We start from the raw sequence: 20,471 nt of genomic DNA, 5'->3' as shown, positions 1-20,471 counted from the left end.
AAAATCTCTTTTTATGCAATTTGTAAAATTTCCAGGTCTGCACACAGGGCTGGGTTGTATCCTGGTGCCTCTTGTGCCTGTGCTAGGAGAGAGCCTGGCTCTTCTGTGTATCCATGTGTTGGTCCCAGAGCTTTGCTGCTTCACGTTGTGCTGTTCTGCAGGCTGTTCCAAGATAACACTGAATTCTTTCTTGTTCTGGCTGCAGCAATGCCAAGTGTTTGTTGAACATCTGTCAGTGTTCAGATTATTAACCTAACTTCTGCTCATTGATGTTAATGAAAATATTTGAGCTTCATAACAAGCCTGTGTAACAGTTCCTCACGCTACCATCCCACGGATACCCAGCTGAGTGGCTGCCACAGTCCAAGCCCACCCGGCAGAGCGTTGGCAGCTCCTCCTTTGGAAGTGCTGCTGCACTCTGTGCTGCCCATCCTGCAGGGTGCCACTGCTTACTGCTCATATTTCATCTTCAGGCTCTAAAGCATCATGGTATTTCAGGGCAGACTAGAAAATAAGGGAAATGGACAGCAGAAATTCCAGATTTGGCATCTGTACTGGGTGTGGTCTGTCCCCCCAGTGTGGTTCCATGCTGACTCTCAGGTGCAGTGCCAGCAGAGGAATGTTGAGGAGCATGGGTGACACAAAGCTGAGGAGGTCAGAAGGTGCTCTGCTCAGATTTGCCAAGGAGGCAGGCAGGTCCCTTCGCTCCAGGGGCTGCGGGATCTGCATCCTTGGACCATCCACCTCTCCCCTGAGCAGCCAGATGTCTCCTGAATAAGCCTTGCTTGGAGTGAGGCTCGGATGAGGTCACCCCCAAGGTCCCCTCCAACCCAAACTGTTGTGTCACACTGGGAACAGAAACTGCCATCCCTTGCAGTTCCTTGGGGTCTGTAACACAGAGAACAAGCACTGCTGAGGCCAGCTGAGGGAATGGTCCTACAGCTGGCTCTCCAAAGGCCTTTGATTTTTTGTCAGCACACAGCTTTGGAAGTTGAATTAGAGGACTGATCTCCTTTTTGGACTGCATGTAGTCTGCTGGGCAGCAAATTGCACTCAGAGTCGTTCTTCCAAGTCCTATAATCTTTTACTACAGATACTATTAATGAAAGTATTAATTACTCTGTTCTGGAATTAGGAGTTTGTAATGAAACCTCAAACAGAAAACTCAAGCCAGGTTGGCCAAATATCATGGAACACTCAAACCTGAGCTGCGAGTAAAATAAAAGTCTGAGTTGCTTTAAGGTTTACGGTTAAAAGAATGTAAAACTTTCCAGCTTGTCCAAGTTTTGACAGAAAACCTTGTAGTATTTGGCAGGCCTGGCTGGGTTTCCTTAAGTGTGAAATGCAAGATAAAACCAGTGACTCGGAGCCAAGCACAACGAAACGAAAAGGTTCTCCTGAAACAAAGAGAACGGGAGATCCATGGCTTTTTCTCACAGCTCTCCTTCAGCTCCGTGCCCGGTGCCGTGGCTGGAGCACGGCGAGGATGTGGGAGAAGGGGCACTGGAAGGAGCTCTGTGCCACAGCTCTGGGGTTCCTGTGGGGTTCCTGTGGAGCTGTGGAGGGACAGACACCCCTGCAGGAGCTCTCGTGGCCCTGGCAGTGCCAGGAGCTGCAGCAAAAAGCTGTTTAGAACACATTTCAGATGTTTGACTTGGAGGGGAAAGGCAATTTTCTCCCTGTCCTTCCTTTCACCCTTGAACTGGGACTTCTGCAGCCTGTTAGGTGAAATGAAGAACCTTTTTTCATTTTCTGTCCAGAAAGGCTTTTTAGGAAGAAGGAGTGGTTGTTAAAGTACTTGGGAAGATTTTGCTGATAGCAGATGAGAGTTGGGTGTGCCATGTTGGGAGTGGGAGCTCCCTTTGACATTTCCGTTCAATACACGACACAATTCTGATTATTTACAATATTTTTAATGTTTGATTTACTTCAGTGATTTGGATATTCAGTTTTAAGCACTACTTTGACTTCCCTCTTATTTTTTAATGTCGTGATTGAAGTTTTGTGCTAAAAGGGATGGGTTTAGGCCAGAAAGAAGTAAAAAGCAAATAAATAGGATGTAGATAATGTAGGTATTTATATATTATTAAACCAGCCCTTTCATCTATAATTGAAAGAATTTAATTTTTATTTTTTAGGCAAGACTTTGTAAGTGTTGCAGAGCAGGGAGGAGGATGTGTTTCCACCAAGAGCTGTGCTGGGGCACTTGGGGCCCTGGCACTGACTGAGCACAATGAGTTGCAGCCAGTTTTCTCCACCTCCAGCTGATCTCGGCTGAAACACTCTGTAGCGACTTCTGTAGTTGAAAGGAGTCCGTAAGGCAGGGAAAACACTTCTCCCCCATCCTTTGGCTTTCCTGCTCACGGAATATCCTCGGCTGGAAGGGTCCTGCAGGAATCACCGAGTCCCACTGCCAGGACACCCCAGCAATCCCACCTGGCCATCCCTGGCAGCTCCTGCAGCTCCGGCAGCCTCTGGGACCATTCCCTGGGCAGTGCCAGCACCTCTGGGGGAAGAACCTTCCCCAAAATCCAACCTAACCCTCCCTGACCCAGCTCCAGCCTTCCCCTGGGTCTGTCCCTGTCCCAGAGAGCAGAGACAGGAGCTGTTCCTCAGGAGGAGCTGCAGGCCCCAGCGAGGTCTCACCTCCCTCAGTCTCCTCCAAACCAAACAGCTTAAGCGCCCTCGGTCGCTCCTTGTGTGGCCCCTCCAGACCTTCCACCATTTTGATGGCTCCTCTGTGTAACCTCCTCCTCTTTCCTGCTCTTCTTATTTAACAAAAATATACCATGCAACGAATGGCAGAATCCCAGAAGGGTTTGGGTCGGAAGGCACTTTAAAGCCCACCCAGTTCCATGAGCAGGGACACCTTTCACTAGCCCAAGTTTCTCCCCCATCCAGCCCGGGACTGGGCACTGCCAGGGACCCAGGGGCAGCCCCAGCTGTTCGGGGCACCCTGAGGGCAGGATTTCCCCTCGGGGCACCCTGTGGGCAGGATTCCCCCCTCGGCGCACCCTGTGGGCAGGATTCCCCCCTCGGGGCACCCTGAGGGCAGGATTCCCCCTCGGGGCACCCTGAGGGCAGGATTCCCCCTCGGGACACCCTGTGGGCAGGATTTCCCTTCGGGGCACCCTGAGGGCAGGATTTCCCCCTCGGGACACCCTGTGGGCAGGATTTCCCCCTCGGGGCACCCTGAGGGCAGGATTTCCCCCTCGGGGCACCCTGTGGGCAGGATTCCCCCTCGGGGCACCCTGAGGGCAGGATTTCCCCCTCGGGGCACCCTGAGGGCAGGATTTCCCCTCGGGTCACCCTGAGGGCAGGATTTCCCCTCGGGTCACCCTGAGGGCAGGATTCCCCCCTGTCTCCCCTCTCCGTGCCGTTCTCGGCGCTGCGGTTTCCCCTCAGGGCCCGGGGGCGGTGGGGCCCGGGCGGGCCGGGCTGGGCGGCGCTGGGGCTCCCCCTGCGGGCCGCGCCGGGGAACTGCGGCAGCGAGCGGCGAGCGCAGGGCCCGAGCGGCCTCTGTTCCCTGCTTCCCTTCCCTGCTTGATTCCTCTGTTCTAGGGGCACGGTTAGGAGCCTGGGGGTGCTCAGCTCGAGAAGAGAAGGCTCCACGGAGACCTCAGAGCCTCTTCTAGTGCCTAAAAGGATTTTATTAAAAAGAGAGATTTTTTTTTAAAAAAAAATTTAATTTTTTTTTCATGAGCCAGTAACGATAGGACAAGGGAGAATTGTTTTAAACTAAAAGAGATTTACACTACATATTAGGAAGGAATTGTTCTCTGGGAGGGTGGGGAGCTGTCCCTGGATCCCTGGCAGTGCCCAAGGCCAGGCTGGATGGGTTTGGAGCTCCTGGGACAGGGGAAGGTGTCCCTGCCATGGCTGGGGTGGCACTGGAGGGGCTTTAAGGTCCTTTCCACACAAACCATGCTGGGATTCTGCGATTTATTGGCAAAGAACGCTGGTTTAGGGGGAAAGGTTTGGGGTGTATTCTGGTTTTGTAGTTAACAAGGAGCAGATTCTAGTCTTGATCAGACTTTACTGGTCACGGCTGGCTTCCTCCTGCCTCTTGAGCAAGCAGAAGAAAAGGCAGATAACAAAGGCAGCCACAGGATCGGCTGACAGGGAATCAGAGTTCCAACCAGAGTTCCAAGGTTTATTCTTTTATCTCGCCAAAGTGGCGTTTACTGGCTTTGCTTGCACAGAGCAGCTGTTTGACTCCACACAGTGAGTCTGAAAACCCTCGGAGCCTTCACACAGGTCTGGTGGCAGGACTGAAGTGACAGCGTGTTCTGCAGAGGGGCAAGAGGCTGATGGTGTGACTTGGTCTGGTGGAAGCTGTCCCTGCTCATGACAGGGGGGCTGGAACTAAATTATCTGTAAGGTCACTTCCAACCCAAACCATCTGTGGTTCTATTTGAAAATAGAAAATCTGTAAGGAAAAAGCAGAACTGTGCCTCTCTCCCCGTTTCTGTTGGCTGCTCTGATTTGGTTGTAGCTGACTCAGAGTGATGCATCCTTCTCCCACATCCAGTAAAACTTCAGTTAACACTTAATTTGTCAAAACTCCTGATTAGAGGGATAGAAACCTTTCTTAGGGAAACAGAAATTACACTTCTAAAGGTGTCACTTGCCCCCTGCTGCCTTTGGGCAGTCAGGGAGGGGACCCAGAATGGGAGTGTGAATGGCAGTGCTTTAATTGCTTTCGTGGTTGTGAAAAAGAATGGAGAAGGGGTTTGGTGTTGGAAGATCTTCGTGATCTGTTGTGAGTGACAGCCTGGCTCAGTACCCTGAGGGATCACTGCCAGGAAAGGACCGAAATCAAGGAGCAGGAAAGTCCTGGGGAGCAAACAGAGCCCAGGAAGTTGTAGAGGTCCCCCTGCTCCTCCTCTGAAGCTCGTGAAAACTTTCCTTATTAAAACCGATTTGCTGAAGTGCAAGGGAATTTACGGAGGGAATGTGATCCCATGAAACATCTTCCCAATCATCCTTGGGTGTTACTGTACATGACTGAAGCTTAGAAAAGCAGCAGTGGCTCCTCCTTGTCATCACCTCAAACACCAGGCATCAGAGCAGCTGAAATGGGGAACTGCAATTCTGCTGGGTCTGAAATAGGACAGGTTGGGCTGCTGTTACACTGCTGTAGCAGATTAGGAGCAGGAAAAGTGACAAACTCTATTTTGCCTGTGATCAGCCTTACTGATGTATTATTCAGCTGTGATTATGTTTTAATGGACTAAGAAGTGTAGGAATGTTTCAGTATAGCTGGATGGGAGTGGTAGAAATCACTAATTATAACATCTTCACTATAAATATGGATTAACCTGAAGGTTAGATATTACGTGTCTTTTCCAGTGGAGTAACTAATTCTGTGGAGTGTAGTGAGAGATGGAAATGAATGTTTTTCTCTTGTTTTGCATGCATTTAGAGAATTGCCCTAAATCTGGTGGAGGACAGGTCTGTCTTTAGTAAACTCCTACAACTAAAGAATAGTTGTGAGTTGTTTCTTATCTTTCTTCCTCATTTCCCCTTTCCTGGTGAGGAGCAGAGCACAGCACAGCTTCCTACAGACTTTCCTGGTTGATTCTCTGGTGTCTAATAAGGAATAAGCTTACACTGCAGTCTGTCTTACCATGGAAGCACTTCATGCTCCTCTCCTCTATCTTGATTACTCCTCATCAGTCAAATGTGGTTGCAAATAATTTTATACTGCCAAATCAGCATAACTTGCATTAAATATGATAGGGTATGTGAGCTGAAAACCTGAGATTGACAGTTAATGTATTAAGCTGAGCTTTTTATTTCAGCCTATTGGAATGGTGGAGGCAGGTCCTCCAGGTCGACTGGTAGGATTAAGTTGAGGCATTCAAGTGTGCATCAGTACTTAATTTTACTAAGTCAAGGACATAAATCTGCTTCTGGGAGTGTTGTGGTTTCCCTGCAGCACATCCATGCTCTGCTAGCTGGACTCCCAAGTAGGCTGCCTGCATCCTGCGGGGTTTGAATGGAGTCTCTGTGCCTTTAGAAGCACGGTGGGTACTCAGTTCTGGGCAAAGAACACCCGGGGTCAGGTGTGTCAGGGGCTGCCCTGCCCTGTGCTCCCTCCCACCCGCAGCAGGACAGTGGAATCTGTCTGGGCAGAGTTGATGTGAAGCTCCCACACCTGCCCTCTGCAGCCTGCCCTGCACAAGGTGCATTAAGACAACTCATTCCATCCATTTTTAGGTGGTCTGAGCCTCTAAAAGTCTCTTTGAATAAGTGAAAATTGTGGTGTCTTACCCCTGTGCAAGCAGGCAGGTGGTGCTCAGAGATGCCTGTGTGTTACTGACAGAGACCAGTGCTTTTCTGTCCTGTTGCTTCAAAGCATTGTCAGGAGTTATCTAATATTGAGATATCTTGTTATTTTATGACTTTGAACTGAAGGGTGAGAGCAAAACAAAAGACTCAAAAGGGAAGCTCAGGCTGTAATGTGTTTATGTGAAAAGTGGGTTTTAAAGCTTTGAAAAGGTTGTAATGCTCTTCTACCTTGAGATGCTAATGCTGAAACTTGAAACAGAGCACAGTATCATTAGCAATTAAATGTGTCTGTGTACTGCTCTTACATCTTGTAAGGCTCTCGCAAATCAAAAGGGAGAGGTACACACGTCTAATAAAATAATGATTGGGAAAACAGAGTTCCAAAGCCCTGCTTGCAATTCACAGACAGCAGCTGCATGCCTGGCATATTTGGATAAGGTTTTAGAATTCAATTAATTGCCCCAGGCTTTGTACTTGTAAAGGATTGATTTCTGTTCTTTACCTGTGTGCTGTTGATACGTTGCCTTTCTACGCCTCTGCTCCAGTGGCTTTTGTGCTGTACCATTCCAAGATTTTTAACTCTAATTTTATTTTACATCTTTGAGTTGCTTATACAGTTCTTTTGGTGGCAAAAAAAACCACTACATCTCAATAGATACACAGATAACTTCTTGGAGAAGGTAATTCCAAATTTTGAGTATCACATTCAAGACTACAGACATAAATACCAGTATGAATAAAGTGTGTTAGCAAGAAAGTGGAAATACTTCTGCATCCTGTCTGTAGAAGCCAATAGCTGAGTAGGACTGCACTGGATTTTAATTTTTGGTGAATATGTTTATTCCAGTGATGAGCTCTGACATTTCTGACACCTGTTTTATGTTTATTTTGCTAAAACAAAATAGTGTGTATGCATGTATATGTGCACATATGTATGTTTATTATGCACATGATGCATTTGTTACAGCAAATGCAATGTAAACATACAAAAGTTCACATTACTTTAAATACTGAGCTTAACTGTCAACCACAAAACATATTTGCAAACTCTTTCAACATGTGTAACATATACAATCCTAATTAGAACCAGCACAATGGCAGAGCTGCCCATATGGTAGTGATAATTATGTTGAAAGTGTTTGTCTTGTGGCTCAAAATTAAGTTTGGAAGATCCAATGTGAACTGTTTCATGCTGGGGGTTTGTAACATGCCTTTAAAATGTGCATGTGAGTGATTTGCCATGGCCACGCTGGGTTAGATGAGTTAAAGATGAGGGGGTTTTGTACAGTGGTCATTTGATAGGAGTGTTTAATGTGTATTTCTAACAGAATTACTGAAGGGCTGTCTTGACAAAGGTTTGTATTTGTGTTTTATGTATGTTATCTTTAGAAAATCACGAGGAAATCTGGGTTTTCTGTATGTTGTGCTGCAAGACACACTTGAGAAAACCCTGTCCAGTCATTTCAGAGCGTGAGCTGCAGTGTGTGCCCCTCTGGCACACGTAGGTATGGATGTTAATGGAAAACATCATTTCCAGCAGAATAATGAGAGCTGCATTTATGAATGGGCCAGGGCTCTCAGCTGAAAACCTGCTTTAAAATAGTCAATTCTTCCACACACTTGTGACCAGCTCGTGCTGTTCTTTGTCAGGTTAAATATGCCAAGGCAGGATACAAGCCTAGTAGAAAATGAGGGTATTTAGCTTTCCATTATATGGGCAAATAGCAACAAATTTGAAGAAGAAAGGCAATGGCTACAGCAGTAGATGAGTGGGGTTTATGATATATACTCTTAGGTTTACAGTTTGTTCTGTCTTATCTCTCAGACATGTCCTGTGGTTTCCATATCCTGCAAATCAGTGTGAAACAGAAGCAAGTTGTGCTCTAAAAAAAGAGACAAGCAATTTGCAACACCCAAAAGATGTTTTAGGTGAAATAGTGTGTTTGTATGAATAACAGTCTTTTATTAATAACACAAAATGCAGCACTGTGGGTGTGGGACACGTTGGTATCAATCTAGAAGTGTTCTTTTTGTAGGTTTAGCATCTGAACTAAGACACTGTACTGTGTTCCTGCTGGCAAACACTGAAGTCTTGTTTGGTGTTACAGTGTGCAGAAGGATCCCCATTTTGATTCATTAGGGTTTATTTCTGGGGAAAAAAAAAGCTGTAGTGGCATTTCACAACAGTTTCAATGGGAAATATTGAGGTGTTAGAGGAAAATTAGTCTTGGTTTTAGGAACTGTGTGAAAATAAAAATAATGATCAAAAGAAATGGATATTGTGAATTAACCTGCTGTCACGGGCATTTTATTATGGATTTGTATTTACTAAGAGCCCTAAACTCGTATTTACTAACAGTCCTAAGTGCTAGCTTCTCATTTTAATAAGGGTCCTTCATTCCTGCTCACTGCAGAGCTTAGGGTGAAGGTTCAGACAGGGTTTCTGTAGAGCCTGGATATCAACCCATCCCTCCCAACTCCTGAGCTTGTGCTCAAGGGCAGTGCTGTCGATACTGTGAATTTGCAAAGTCAAAATCTCAGTTGATCTTTGGTCTTGGCTTCTTTATTTATTTCTGCTTTTGTCTCTGAAGGTTAGTTGCTTGCTGTGATGTGAGAAGGAGAAGAATACAGGGATAAGGGGAATAATGTTTTAATCCTTTCAATGTTGTTGCAAGAGTGACTTCTAACTTAATTCCTGTTTCAGTTATTGACCCTCTTTTGGGGAGATATTGAATGTGTGCATTTTATTGATTGTGCAAATGCTCATCCACTTTGGGAAGTGCATTCCTGTGAAGTATCACAGGTCAGACCTCGCTGAAAAGAGAGAATTGCTTGCCTTAAAATCAATGGGATGAGGCCAGCTTGCATCACACTATTTCTGATGGTGAGTGCTACGGGATTGGGTTTTTTTGCATCAGCCATTTCCTTCTTCTGTAACTGATGTCTTGTGTGATCCAAGTAAGGAATTACATATGCATTACATATTGAATGTATTTAAACACTCAATTTCACGTGGCAGGGATGGAGCATTGTGTAGGAAAATGCTGCTCTAGTGTAGCTGAACTTTTTAAAGTGAATTTTGGTGCTTCCATGATTTCACTTTTACAGGTTGGCTGTGGAAGAGCTGCTGTCCAGCCTTGGTGCCCAGCAGCTTGGTTTGATGTAGGACTGCAGTGGTTCCTGTGCAGCAGGGTGAGGCAGGTGTGAGGCCTCACAGGTGTGAGGCAGGCTGTGCTGCTGTGGTTTAGGACAGCTCCTGCCATCTCCTGCTTTGCTGGAGTGCTTTTATTGAGCAGAAATGGATTTCTTTTGAGGGTTTGCATCTCCTGCATCAAGTGGTCTGGGAGCTTTTTTCATCCTACCAACTGTTCAGTAGTTTGGAGAGATCATTGCTCAAGCTGTCCATTTGTTACAGACACCAGCAAATGTTGGTCCATTTGGAGTGACAACTGAATTTTCCCCTCTTATAAGGAAATGCCCTGTTTGTGTGTTTTCCTCTCCCACCACCCCTGGCTGCTCTCCCAAGAGTGGCAGTGATGGCAAACAGGAGACAGAACGATGAACCGAGTTCTCAACTCAGCGATCTGAATCTGCCTCACAGGCACAAATCCCAAACATCCATGGGGATCATCCCTAGCTAAAGGTACCATATTTACCTCTGCTGATCCCAGCACACTGGCTGCCCTCATCCCAGTGTTCCCTGGTCCCTCACAGAAAGATGCTGCTGCAGCCTGGGGGCCGTTCATTGTTTGGGGACAATGGCTGGGCACAGGCTCCGTGTGTGGAGCAGGAGCTGCCTCCTGCCTTGCAGCCCCCTCAGCTTTGATTTGAAAATGTTAAAAATAGGCAGCAGCTATTCCAGCCTGGCCCACAGGGATGAAAGCATTGCCTTGTCTGTGTAATTGTTGGATTACATCCCTGTGCTGCTCCTTGTCCCTGTGTCCGCCCTGGCCAGGCTTTTCGGGATGAGTGCGGGTGTTTTCCTGCAGCAGTGACCCCTGTGCCCCACTGCACTGGTGGAGCTCTGGGGCTTTGGTTCTGGGCACCTGCAGTGATGGATGCCCTGTGACTCCCTGTTGCTTTACACACACCTCATGTTTTGTGGCCACCCTCTCCTGTGGCGCAGCCTTGCTAAAGCCACCAAGAGCGGACGTTTCCCTCTCACTTCCACGTGCTGTAAGTGTCGGATTTGCCTCTTTTTGTTGGCCTGGTGATGATGTCAAGCGAGTTCTCATCTCCTGTGCTTGTTTTCCCAGTACAAAAGGTCCCTCTGTGTAAAGAAAAAGGGATGTGTTTTTACCCTGCTGAAAGGTGTCTGTCCTAGAGCTATCAGCAGCCTGGGAAGCACAGGTGAGAGCTGTGCTGCTGGGCTCTGGCTCTTTCTGTGCACAGTGCAGCACTCCTTCCCTCTCTCCCTGGCTCAGCACCATCCAGCAAAGGCTTTTGCCAAGAACTCTTAAGCCCTGGATCACTGGCTCTTTAGCAACACCACTGCAGGCTTTGAGAGAGCCTGGAGCGATGCCACGAGGCAAAGAGCCCTCTGCTCCTCCTTCCTCCGAGTGAGGGGGAGATACTCACGCAGCAATTCTCACAGGAACAGCGGATCCAGCGCGCCTGCAGCCAAATTCTGCAGGGTTTGTCCCGGGGATTTGTGAGCTTTGCAGAGATGGAGCAATGCCTCGTGTTTCCACGGCACACAGCACCGAGGGGATCGGGAGCAGAGGGAAATCCACGGCTGTGAGTCCTCCTCCAGCTTTGGGTGTGAAACCCCAGCTCTGTCAGAGCACGGGGGTGAACCACAGGGACTTCAAAAAGTCCAGCAGAAATTCGTTCACGGTGTTGGTTTTGCCCTAGTTACCCCAGGAACTTGGAGTAATGTTTGAAACAGAACCAAGGCATGACTTGGGTGGGAAAGGAGGCAGCACCCAAATCACAGAACCACAGAATATCCTGGCTTGGAAGGGACCCACAGGGATCATCAAAGCCCAGCTCCTGACCCTGCACAGGACCAAAGCTGCTGAGACCAGCAAGTTTCTCTGAACGGGAGCATGAATTGTTTCCTCCCAGCTCTTGGGCACTCTCAGACTTTGTCTCGCAGTGTTTCCTTGGGAAGGCATCCTGGGAACACAGGAATTTTTCCATTTGGTGTGTCTGCAGGACTGTCCCCGTGGCAGGTGGCTCTGCCCAGTCAGAGGGGCTGCAGACCTGGGGCAGCGCGTCCTGCCCTGACCAGCACAGCACAGAGGGAGCAGAGGGGCTGTTCTGGGATTTCTCTTTGGCAAGTCACTTGTTTCTATTTACAAGCTCTACCAGTGTTTTAATTAGGGTAATTACCCTTGACCAACTAAGTGTAATGGCCTGCTGCCTCTCTAATGGCTTTTCCTTTGTGATTTCCCTGCTTGGCTCTGGGATGGCATCATGAGAGCTGGGAGGGGAGGAGAGAAGAAACTGCAGGAGAGGTTATTGCATCCTGCTCAGGACTGCCAGAACTTTCAGATCATTAAGCAAGCTAATTTATTGTCTTCCCCCCTCCCCACTCCAATTTCTTTTTTTAGTTTATTTTTATCTTCTTAGTTTCCTTTTTATTTTTTTTCCTTCCTTTTTTCCCTTCACATAAGAAGTGTTCACCAGAGCCACAGTTTTCATTTGGAAATACCATTTACTGTCTGGTCATAGTTACCCAGTTGAGAAGTGTCCACTTACTACAAAGTAATAAGGAAAATTTTGCTAAGGGACTGGTGGAAACTTGTGATGAGACCCTTTGAAAGAGGCTCCAGCAGGAGCAGTTTTCTGTCTGGAAATGTTTCCAGATTGGGATGGGGTATGCGTGAAAGAAAAACAAAAGTCAGCAAAATCAGTATCCACTGTAAAAATACATGAGAACGTCACAATTCTGTTAAGCAATCAAATGGATAAAATACAGAATACATATTTCCTGGGGTTTATGATTTGCTTACAGATTTTGCTGGTGTAAAGACTTGTCTCCTTGTTCGGCTGATCAGTTTATATTATACCTCCAAAGGTGCTCTTTCTCTCAGACATGTGGTGCTAGCCACGGTGAAAAAAATTTGGAACAGCTGAAAATATCTGTGTATTATAAATTTTTTACAGTAACTGCATCTGTAATCTGTGCTCTGGATATTTCCAGAGATTGTGTGGCCGCACTGCAGAGTTTCAGAAAGCTCTGCTGAGATTAAATGTTTAAAAAGAAATATTTTTAATCATTGGTGAAAGGGGTGGATTCTTTTGGTTAGGTGATAATATTACTGGTGATAAATTAACAGTATTGAAGGGATTTAAGGATTGCATTGTCTAAACTTCAGATTTCAGAGGTGACAAATCTGGGTTCTGCCTCATTCATAGATTGGCAAATCAAATTTATCTAAGGAGTGTGAACTGGATTTCTTGAAATTTTCCTGCGCTGAATACCTTCAAAATAAGGAAAAATGCTCTTCATATCCCTTCATTAGCATGTAGTGTGGCATGACAGATTTATGAAAGACATCTCAGTGCTGGAGTGCCCTGGTGTTTTATCCCATTTGGTAAATAGCATGGTGATGTGCTGGGCACTCAGGTTTCATTCTGGGTCCCATTCATCATCCTGCTGTGTGACTCCAGACTATTGCACTCCTTTGTCTCAGGTTACCTGGGTATGAAATGTTGGTACTGTCCCCTCCCACTCTCATGAAATGTAATTAAGTTAATGTGTTAAAGTACAGTTTAAGTACAAGTTGAAGCCCTTTTTTCCTAAGGTTTTAATGCATGTAAGGAAAAAAAAAAAATCCTTCTTGGTCCATTTCAGTTTGGGGTTTATTTTTGGCTTCTGCCTTTTTTAGTTCTTTTTTTATCTACCTCTATAACTGTTAGAAGAAAGTCAGGAGGATTCAGTGACATTGAGTGACACCAGAGCCGGTGGAGGAGGGCTCAGAGTGCAAGCACTGATGCTGGAGATCATTAACACTGCTATTTATAACTGTAAAAACCGGCTTTCAAGGGGAAACATCCAGGCTTAGCGTGGCTAATTATACAGCTGTTAACTAATCTAACGGTGATCCTAATTGCAGCAAGCCTTGGCACTGCCACTCCATGGCCCTGTGTGGGGAGCTGATGTGGCACCAACACCTGCCTGGCTCCCCTGTCCCCCTCCCAGGGGACAGCTCCCAGCTCCCACTGCCACTGCAGCCATCCCAAACACTCCTCTGCAGGCAGGCTAAGGCACCTGGAGGCTTTAAGGAAATCCCCAATTACTACTAAAGTCAAAATGACAGAGCAGGAGTTACCGGAGGATTTGACAGCTGCTGAATCCTCGAGAGTGACTCTAGACACACATACAGTGTTTGCATTATTAATTTAATGCCTTTGCACTTTGTAGAAGTGTTTTCTGTAGAAGTATTGCCTCAAGGATCTATCTGCATAGATTTAATGCTAAGATCAAGGTCTTTATTTCCATTTAAAGGCATAAATTAGAAAGCAATCTCAGTGAAAAAGCCTGATCAGTCACAGGATCAAATGGATTCATCAGAAGTGTGTAATGTGCTCTCCTGTCACTTCCCTTTCTCCTGTGCTGAATCTTTTCCTATTTTTGAAGTTTGAAGTCACTCAAGTGTGACCTATTTTCCCATTCACGTTGTCTGTTTGCATTTTCCCCCGTTTGCAGGTGGGAGATGCTTGAAGGGAAGGCGAAGGCTTGTCCCTCAGGCAGCCCTGCCTCCCTCTGGCTCCTCGCTTCATCAGGGGCTCCTGAGGAGCTTCAAGGCTCTGGCTGCAGTGAATTATTGTCAGAGAGGTGGTGATGCACACATTGACCTTATTGTAGCATTTATAGCTCCAAGGCAAACACAAGCAGCAGGGCCTGCAGCAGGCAGGTTCCCATCCAGGACTGGGAGAGGGGAGTTTGCTTTCTGCACGTGGTAGTATTCCTGTTGTCAGTTTTCATGTGTGAGTGGTTACCTTCACTTTCTCTTCTCCCCAGTATTTGATCCTCGCTGAGGGCAGCAGGAGGTGGCTCAATGGGAGGCAAAACCAGTTTGGGCCAGGGCATGGCATATGTGTGAAAAGCTTTTCATGTTTGTTTGCTGGAGTGTGTGAGTAGAGCAAATTGCCTGACTGAGAGTCTTCTGAAAATGTCTTGTATTTGGGATGTAGGGTTTTTTTTATTATTATTATTTTTAGCTTTTACTTTAAAAGAAATAAAATAAAATGATGTGAAGTATATTTATCACCCCATCTCTCATGGTTTTGCTGCTGTGTTACATTGGTTCCCATGCATTCTGTGGGCATCCATTGCCTCCTGCCAAGTGCTCTGGATCACTGCCTGACAGAAGTGCTCATTTTCTCCCTTCTTTCCCCTCGCCCTCCATCTCAGCCTCCTGAGCTCCCACAGATCAAAGGAGAGCTCTGTTTTATTTTTAAATTTGGTGTTTATTGAGTAAAAGGGACAGTGTAATGTCATTATGGATGGCATCCTTTAAAGCTGCAGAGCAGCAGAGGCCCTGGTTGCTTCACAGAAAAGCTCCTGGCTTCTTCACTTGATAAAACCAGAAGCCATCCTTAGGATGCACAAGGGATTTAAGTATCCCATGTATGCTGGGAATAAATACAGGCTGTCTTGCTAGAAGTGCAGTGTATTGATCTGAATTTGGCTCTGCTCGTTGTCTTATGGATTGCAGCAGTTGTGTTCACCTGCAGGGGATACCAGTGACAGTCTGCCCATGTCCAAATGGTGAATGTTCCCTCCTGTTCCCTCCTTGCTGCTCTGCAGGGCCAGAGGAGGTGACCAGAGATGTGGACAGCAGAGGAGAAAGTATTTCACTCTCATTTTTTTTTTGTGAGAGCACACCAAGAAAAGAATACGTGCTTTTATTTTCTTTTCCTAGTATTGCCAAAATGTTTGTGATACCCTCTTTGCTGGAGGAGGATTTTTTGCAAGCCCTGGCACGGGTGTGTGCAGCTGCTTGGGTTTGTAGCTGCCCTGCTGTCTCCCTTGTGCTCACAGGAGCTAGAAACAGTGATCTGACTCTTTTTTTACCTTGCAGCATTTCCTCCATCCCCTGCTGTACTTGTGCACCCACAGGCTCATGTTCCAGAGGAACTCAGTGAGGTGTAACCTGCCTTGGGAGCTCTGGCTGCTTCCACATGTCCCTCTCCAGCCTCCCTGATCAGCAGGTGTCATTGCAGCCCCACGCCTGTGCTTCCATCCCTGGCTCAGCCCAAACCCACAGTCATTTCAAGGCAGCCATCCAAATCCTCTACGTGTTACTCTTTTCCCAGAGGAAGAGCACTCAGCAGACAGTGTGAGTGGCACAGATTCCACATGAGGCAGAGCTGCACAAGCCAACCCCCATGCCCTGCTCTGGGGGACGTGTGTGTTCACTTCCTCTGCTAATGCAAGCAGGAATCTGAGAGATCTCCCCCCTGTTCTTCCTGTGCTGAGCTCATGGAACTGATTCATCTGGCCTCCTCCTGCTTTGCTGGCCCCTGAATCTTCTTTAGGAGCCCCAGCTGCTTGTGCTGGGAGCAGCAATCCTGTGCCTGCAGCACTCCCCCTGTGTGCTGGGCTGTGGGGAGCAGCAATCTGAGCAGCACAGGCTCCTGAAGGTGCTTCCCTTTCTGCTCAAAATGGAAGCCTAAACCATGATTCACCAGCTGTTTGCAGAGACCATTTAGACAGTGGAAACTGGGATAGCAGATCCATGTCTTGGAGAGCCTGTGTGCATGTTCTGGTTTTCCATTCTCCAGCTGTGTCCTGGGGCAATCACCTGGGCCAGGAATCTCCAGCTGCTCAAAATCAGGCTTTGCTGTCTGGGCATTTCAGAGCACAACAAACACAAATGGTCAAAGGAAACAATTAAATAAAAGTGGAGTAAAATGAAGTCTTAGAGCTGGGGAAACTTAGGCATGACTATAACAAAGGAGTTTCTGGTTCCTGATCTGTTTTCTACTAGAGTAGCTTTGTTCAAACTAGGGTTTCTAAGCCAACAGAGAGGCTCCACAAAAGAACTAATTAAAGAAAAAGAGTGTGAACACCCTCACCCCTGTGCAGTTGGACACATTCCTGAAGAAATGTTGCTATGTGCATTTGCTTGCTAGTGGTGCCTAATGAAAACATACCAATTTATAACACTAAAGTTGTTATTATATAAATAAAGCAATATGGTTCTGTTTAAAGAGACAATAGGTGCTCCAGTAGCAGCCTTTTCTTCCCAGCTGGAGAGAGAATGTGGAATATTGCATGGACTCAGACTTTACCTCTCCAAAACAGCTTGGTCCTTCAGTGGAAAAAGGATGGAGAAGCACTGACCTAGATCATCTTTCTTATCTGGCTCAAATCCATCAGTGCATAAGTGTATAAAAATGAGAGATAAAAGGAGGAAATGATATCAGAAAAGGGTTTAATTTTCTTTAATTTAGCTTGAAAATTCATCTCCAGTAATTTACCTTGCTGCTTTTTTAATTCAGCTCGAGCTCTGCAGTTCTGCTGGGTAAGGTGCAAGAGGACTCATTACTTCTTTCTTAATGGGAGCTGTAATTCTGTAATTTTCATATTGGACTTCACAGCTGACTGGTATAATTTGTTTGTTCAATACAATATGTGCTCTGGATCGAGTGTGTGGATATACCCAAAATATGCTGTGCTTCACAAAGAGCCTGATTGTCAGATTTCCTTTCAGAATTGGTGTGAAGCTGTGTGTCACACAGCCCGAGCACACACACAATGCTGCTCCTCTCTCCCTGCCTTTCTCCTTGGAAAATGTGACCAGCAAGTGGCAATACTCTTGAATGCTGCTTTTATTAGCAGCAGCTTATGTGGGGATGTTGTCCCATTCCTCTGGGCCATCTCTCCCATGTGCTTTGCAACAGTGCTGAGGCCAATGAATAAAAACATTCAGCAGGGAGACAAGAGTCATTTGTGAGGAGCACTTTGCCCTCCTGCTTTTCAGGGCTGAGTGGCTGAAGAAGACTCTGATGCCCGTAGTGATATTGAAACACATCCATCCTTTTTCTAAATTCCATTTAAAATGTGTTCTGTTATGGAAAAAATAACAGCAAAGCTTGCTGCTGGATTGACTGTCCTGGGCCAGGGCTAGGAGCTACTGAGGGCTTTTTAAAACCCATCAGAAAGTAGTGCACAAAACCTACAGCAGAGGGTTGGTATTTGCTCTGCTACAATGAAAAAGAAGTTTAGTTCCTTGGCATGGAGTTTGTACAGTCTGAGGGAAGTGGGAGCCTCTGTAGAAGCTTTGAAGGCTTTGACACTTGCAGGAATAGCACATGTGAGAAACAAAGCTCCAAAGCCACTTTAAAAGGTGTATTTTTTATAAGTCCTGGCTTATCCAAAATACTGATTTGGTATCACCCAACACCATCCACAAGTGAAGCTAGATGTTGTTGAATTTCAGGAGTGGGGAGAATGTAGGAAATTCTGCAGATGAGCAGGAACTCTGGCAGCATGACTGAGGATGGGAAAACATCCTGTTTCCATGCCTCACTTTCACTGAGGGATATTTAACCCTAATACTGAGCATCTGGGGTCATGCCCTCAGATGACAGCGTAGCTGTTGGCTTAGAAGCTCATTATTTGTGTCCTGTACTCGTGTCCTGTGTAAATGGCAGTGAGGAGGAGGAGGAGGAGGGTGCTGGCTGGGAGAGCAAAAGCAGGAGGGAGGATGGAGGATGCAATCTGTCCCAGCCTGTCTGCAAGGATGTGCTGGCAGGGGAATTTAGCTGCGTGTTTAACACCCAGGTAAATTCATTTCTCTCTGCAGGAGCTTGCAAACCGGTTTTCCCAAGCAATGTGGCCTAGATACCCCTTCAGTCAGGAGACATCTCAGTCTGTTTGATGCTGTTTAAATTTCCATGAAGAGTTAAAGAGGAGCTGGAGCAGGGCAGGAGGTGTGGGCTGTGCCAGGCCATCACAGCAGGCTGTGCATCAGTACAGCCCTGTTACCTGGCAACAGGCAGAGTGGTACTCATCCCCAGAGAGCTGCTTGAACCTACAAACGCTGGGCTGTCCCCAGCACAGCGCTGGCTGCCCCTGCACAGTTCTGTGACAGCTGCCAGGGGACACAGGTTCCCTGCTGCCAGCCCTGTGTGCCCCTAGGGACATCTGCAGGGGATCCCTGGGCTGGAATGGAGCCCTGGGAGCTGTCATTGAGAGCCAGATCAGGATTTCAGAGCGGTGTGGGGGCACGGGCAGCGCCTCACCGGCTCCAGCCCCAACAGCTGAGGTTTGTGCTTCCCCCACAACTCGACAGCAAATGGCACCAGGCCCCTCCTGGCTGGCATCAGGGATGGGTGGTGGTGTTGGCTTTCTCACTGGTGCATCTCTGGAGTGATTGTTTAATTCTCTTTCCATCCTGCAACAGGGACTTCCTGGCAGCCTGGTGCCCTGCACCTCCTTGATGTATTCTGCACTGGCATAGAGACAGATCCTGATCTAATAATTCATCTATAATTCAGTTCCCTGAGGTTTAGGGATTAGCCAGGTTACGCTAAAACTATTTTTTTTTTTTTCCCCCAAGACTCATTTGCATATTAACTTTCCTGTGCATTACGGATTTGGGTCTGGTGAAGTTCATCTTGTTGCTAGGAGGGATAAGCTTTGAGACGCTGAAGAATTACTCAGAACGCTTGCAGATGCAAGAAGTTAATACTGCTCTGGTTTGTATTTGGATAGCTGTCATGTAGGGTAAAAAGGCTCTGGAAATTCTGGAAGCTTTTCCTTCTAGAAAATCTCTAGGTGAGTTTTAAAAGCCTGAATGGTACTGAATGACAAAAGTTCTTCGTAACAATGGGAACTGCAGAGCTCCTGTGGGACCTGCATCTGGAAGGGTGCTCATGGCAGATCTTTTCCTGGAGAAGAAATCCATTGGAAAACTCATTAACTCATAAATAAGTGGGAGCAGGAGTAATTGAGTCAGTGTGTAGAGGAAATATCTTTCCTTTCCAGGCAAACTGGGACTTTATCTAGAAGCTTCCTTCTGTCTTCAATTAATACAAAAAGTCTTGGCTGCTTGTAAGTGCTGCTTGCATTTGGTGCTCAGCAAAGTTTGCCTTTTAAAGGGATGCTTTTGGTCAGCTGTCACCTAATTCCTTTATGTCATGTTTATTTAAGAAGGACATGCTATTTTTAGAAACAGCATAGATGTCAGTATGCTGGGGGATGAGATTTTGCTCAGAGAGAATGATGTACCAGCAAATTCACTTCCCAGCATGAACAGAGCATTTGTGTGTGCTGTGTCCTGCGAGCAGCAGGAGCAAAAGCACAACCTTAACTGGAATTTTTCCACCTGGTGCCCTCCAACCCTCCAGGCCCTTTAAAATGTGGGGTTTAGCACACAGACAACTGTTGGCATCCTGCAGAAATTGCAAGATAATGGTGCTCAATACAAGATTCCTCTGGGGTGTTTGTTTGTTTTTAATAATGAAATCTGAGCAGATTTTGATTCTCTTTCTTAATGGATTTTGAACTTTTTCCGTGCTCTCAGACCACGTGTTAAACTTTTCTGCCAGGAGATCTGAAATGTGCTTTCCTCTGTTGCTGAAATGGGAACAGACTCACTGCGTGCTCGCTGGGGCCTTCTGTGAAGAACACCACTAAATATTTTCAGGTTTCAGAAAAGAGCAGCATTTATCATCTTGGGAGCTGTCTGCCTATGGCATATTCATGCATGAGCTGCTGAGTGCAGAGATCCCCCCGTTGTGTGCCCACGCTGTGCTGCAGCGTGCCAGCTCACATGTGTCATCTGATTCATTTGGGAGCATTTCTCTATAGCTTGTTTCTATAGATAAGGCAGTAGAGGACATCACAGGTAGATGTACAAAAATGTGTTTGGGCTGTGAGCAGATACCTTCCAAAGGCACTCACTTGTGTGAGAACAAAGAGGCTGCTCAGCAAATGTGTTTCAGGATTTGGTGTATCCCGTTCCTTCCCTCCTCCCTCCCCTGCAGTTGTGTAAGTACTTTTGATGGCAGCTGCTGGATTAGACCCAGAAGCTTAAAAGATTAAAGAAACCACTAAAAGCAGCAAGGAGGAAGTGAGGGATCCGTTTGTCTGAAGGTTTGTGTTTTCCTACTGGTGGTTGAGAAGAAAATTGCGAGCAGGCTGTGCTGTGCCGCAGGGCTCTGGCAGCAGCTGGGCTGTGAGGAGGTGCTGCTGGGGCTCAGAGGGACCTGCA

General features: G+C 46.7%; 1 protein-coding gene and 1 long non-coding RNA gene across 9 annotated transcripts in view; one reads left to right on the top strand and one right to left on the bottom strand.

Moving 5' to 3' along the window:
- Positions 1 to 20,471, top strand: part of AUTS2 (activator of transcription and developmental regulator AUTS2) — a 664,369-nt gene that overhangs the window by 184,277 nt on the left and 459,621 nt on the right. The gene's annotated exons all lie outside the window — the stretch shown is intronic.
- LOC147649589 (uncharacterized) lies at positions 2,106 to 3,450 on the bottom strand. Its single transcript, XR_015278553.1, has 4 exons — positions 3,339 to 3,450; positions 3,045 to 3,281; positions 2,647 to 2,956; positions 2,106 to 2,296 (listed from the first exon to the last, which is right to left on the bottom strand). It is a non-coding gene; the product is annotated as an uncharacterized LOC147649589 (long non-coding RNA).

The sequence above is a fragment of the Cyanistes caeruleus genome, chromosome 21, assembly GCF_971803275.1.
Source record: "Cyanistes caeruleus chromosome 21, bCyaCae1.hap1.1, whole genome shotgun sequence".
Classification (NCBI taxonomy): Eukaryota; Metazoa; Chordata; class Aves; order Passeriformes; family Paridae; genus Cyanistes; species Cyanistes caeruleus.
The sequence above is the reverse complement of the archived record's forward strand: the minus strand, read 5'-3'. Positions and strand labels throughout refer to the sequence as shown.